The sequence below is a fragment of the Pleurodeles waltl genome, unplaced genomic scaffold (genome assembly GCF_031143425.1).
Source record: "Pleurodeles waltl isolate 20211129_DDA unplaced genomic scaffold, aPleWal1.hap1.20221129 scaffold_72, whole genome shotgun sequence".
Taxonomy (NCBI): Eukaryota; Metazoa; Chordata; class Amphibia; order Caudata; family Salamandridae; genus Pleurodeles; species Pleurodeles waltl.
This window is the reverse complement of record NW_027150393.1, coordinates 2,349,136-2,352,765: the sequence shown is the minus strand read 5'-3', so window position 1 is coordinate 2,352,765 and position 3,630 is coordinate 2,349,136. Positions and strand designations below refer to the sequence as shown.

Below are 3,630 nucleotides of genomic sequence, written 5' to 3'. Positions count from 1 at the left end.
TCGTGCAAACATATGAGGGGAACTGTGCTCCTTCAGTCAAATCAGCAAGCTTGTTTCTGTAGTGTAGTGGTTATCACGTTTGCCTCACACGCGAAAAGTCCCCGGTTTGAGACCGGGCAGAAACACTTGGCAGCAGCAGCTTTTGTGTTTGCTCCCTAAAACCTCAGTCTCTCTCAATGCACACTTAGACAGAAATGACCTTTAAAAACTTGTGACCTGTGTAAAACGTGCTTTACTATTGCAGGACGCTAAAAAGTTATCTGCATCCCTCGGTGGTCGTGCATGTGCATTGTTTCTTGTTCTGTTTTTTTTTTTTTTTCTTGGCCATGTTATATTGTGGGGCCTTTAAAGCTGTGACTTTGATAGGAACATTGCAAGCGGCAAAATCAACAAGTGCAGACTGAAGAGTCCGACCTGCACACTGTTTTGGCTGTCAGGATGGCCGAGTGGTCTAAGGCGCCAGACTCAAGAGAGCTTGATCTTCAGTGAAGCTGAGCCTTCTGGTCTCTTCATGGAGGCGTGGGTTCAAATCCCACTTCTGACAGGTGTATTTTCTTCCCTTAAATCTTGCTCTGCTTGCAGAGCCAGCTCCTCACACCACTATCTTTGGAAGCTGCTGTGGCATGTGAGGAGAAATCCACCAACCCATCGGCTGGGCCCTCAATCAAAATTCTGTGTATTACTGGAAGGGGCGTCTCAGGCACACCTTCTGTTAGAGCTGCACTTTATGACAGTAACTACCATGCTGGTTTCTACTTAAGCAGTTGATTCTATCGTTTGAAGTGAGGCTCTCCTGCCACCTTTTGGGCAAAGAAGACTCTGCCCCTGCAACAACACAGGCAGACAAGCTCAAACTAGGTTTCTTGGTTAGGTGGGCGGAGCATATTGGCAATGGTGCCTCCTCGTGACTTGCAATTTACATGAAGAAGACAGAGAGGCAGCTGGGAGTAGGCAGTACCCATGAACCCCTGAACACTGTCTTGCGACTAGCACACAATTCTGAAATGAGGCGGGGGAAAGGAGGTGATTTCCCCATCAAGGGCCATTCCGGGAAATCAGCCACCCTGCGTCTCCCAGGTGAGTGTTTCAGGCCTATGAGCCACTACTATAAATCTCGCCTGATCGAGCCTGATCGAGCGCTGACCGAGCAAGTGTGCTTGAATCCAAGAGGCATGCTCCTCTGGCTCAAGAGCTAGCAGGCCCTTCAGTGCTTCTGGTTGGGAAATCTAAGGTGCAAGGGTCCATGACTAGCAGCGGGTTACAACTACCAGAAAGGGTCTGCTTTTCACATCAGTCCCCTAGTTCAGCTCACTGGCACAGGGCATTTTGACTACCTCTTGCCTTGCTAGAGACAAACAAAAAATCCTTGACAGAAAACATCAATTGCTATGGCACGCTTAGAGAGAGAGAGCCTCCAAATGGCCCTGCTTTTCTGAAAGACGCTTCAGAAGATGTTTCAAATGACTATGCAGCGGCAGTCTAGTTGGTATAGGGGTATGATTCTCGCTTCGGGTGTGAGAGGACCTCGGTTCAAATCCCAGACAAACCCCTACCTTTATAGGTTCAGTCTGTGTTTTAAACAGGAGTATTTCTGCTTTTCACTCTTGTAAGATGTCATGTTGCAATGCAATACATGCTTTATACTGGCGTCGAGACGGTTCAGCATCATGAAGGTATGCGAGATTTCTTTGCAACTGCTTTTCTGTGCTGGAGCAGCAGTGCTCGTAGGAACATTAAATGCACAGTGCTTCTCCATGGTAATTTCGGGTCCAGTTCTGAAATCACCTCTTGGAATGAAAGTGATCCCAGTTCCTTTCTTCCAAGGGAAGAGATTGTGTTCCGGAAGGCTCAGCTTTGAGCGTCATGAACATTGGCCCTCATCCTTGCATCCCAGTCCAATGCATAGCCACATAAAGCAAGCAGGTGTGTCTGTTTCCATAGTGTGGTGGTTCCAGTACAATGCATAGCCACATGAAGCAAGCCGGCAAGTGTGTCTGCTTGTGTAGTGTAGTGGTTATCATGCGCACCTCACATGCGAAAGGTCCCTGGTTCGAGTCGCTGGGCTTTTTCACAGTATTTGCATTTCCTGCCTCACCTGACAGGCAAGCTGAGATAAAAGAGACTGTGTCTATCCCTCACCATCGTGAGGTACTACGCTCCTGGGGCATCTGTCACAGCTCACCAAGAGGAGTTGCGCCAGCTTACGGCAGTCAGTTGCTCACTGTTTGACCTTTGCAATGAAGCCTGAGCCTACAGCATTCAAGCCAGCCAAGGAAGGAAGGTACGAGAGCAAAAATAGCTTTCCTGCCCTCACCAAGAACACACACCTTGAGCAAATAAAGTGCCAGACTTACAAGGCCCTATCGCCACCGGAGCATCACTTTTAGTGACGCCTCCGGTGGCACTATGCACTGCGCGGTATTTACAAGATGGCGTTCAGCCACTTTTTGTGGCTTAACACCACCTTGTAAATACGGCCCCTTAGCACACAGCGCGTTCCCTGGAAGGGGCGTGCAATGGGTGTTGTTGGGAGTGTGCCACAGCAACACCATAGCATTTTGATGCTGCTCCAGATTTAGGAGTTGGCGTAAATCTGCGTCAGCGCCAAAATCCAACGCCATCCCAGGGGTGTCGTTAGAGTGGCGCACTGAGGAGAAATGTTTTCATTTCTCCTTGTTTTTGCTCTTTCTATGTGTGATGCATTCTGCAGCACACATAGAAGTAAGAGCAAATCACCATTGAAGATTTTTTTTTGGGGCAGGAAGGTTTCCCTTCCTGCACAAAAACAATTTCCCCCTCAACGCAGTCATCCTTGTACCATGGTGCAAGAACGGCTGCGTTGGCGCTCAGCAGCTAATTTAGAGCTGGTGCAGGGGGAAGCACAGGGGTGCGCTGTATTCTACTAAATACGGCGCTTTCCTGCATTTTGAAAATGACGGCACGTGGGGCTTGCAAATTTGGCACAGCGTCGCGCTTAGTCATTTTCTTGTAAATCTGGGCCAAAATGTCTAAAGGATAGAGGCTTTTTATGTCATGTTCGATGAAGACCATGCAAATGACTCTAGTCGTACTGCAAAAGAGAGCACCATGTGCAGTTTCTTGCTTTGGGTTGTAGTCTCCCACTCTCTGTCACCAATCCTCCGAGCAGGGTCGGAGCCGTTGCATTTCTGTGCCCAGGCTCGTTGGTCTAGGGGTATGATTCTCGCTTAGGGTGCGAGAGGTCCCGGGTTCAAATCCCGGACGAGCCCATTTTAGCGGAAAACAATCAAATCCTGCTCAAAATACACAACCCCTCAACATTTCTCATTTTACTCGAAGCATTGTTGCGCAAAACATATTTTTTGCCTCAGGCGAAAAATGGATTACAATGCCTTGGCTTCCTTCCTGCTTGCTCTCAGTGCGCCCTGTGTGATGATTTCACAGGCTCTCCTTCCTGGCATTTAGGCATCAGATATTTGTCTGTCTCTGCCCGCAGCTATGGGATTTTTCAGGACGTCTGAGTGTATGCATGCTGGCCGACACCGCTGCAATTTTCACACTTACCCCTCGCATTCCGAGCAACTGCTGATAAAGTATAGAGGAAATCGTGCAAACATATGAGGGGAACTGTGCTCCTTCAGTCAAATCAGC

The 3,630-nt window shown here is 48.6% G+C and overlaps 1 non-coding gene across 1 annotated transcript; it reads left to right on the top strand.

The window, feature by feature from the left end:
- The first annotated feature begins 3,176 nt into the window (after positions 1–3,176).
- TRNAP-AGG (transfer RNA proline (anticodon AGG)) lies at positions 3,177–3,248 on the top strand. The gene has a single exon. It is a non-coding gene; the product is annotated as a tRNA-Pro (tRNA).
- The last annotated feature ends 382 nt before the right edge of the window (positions 3,249–3,630 follow it).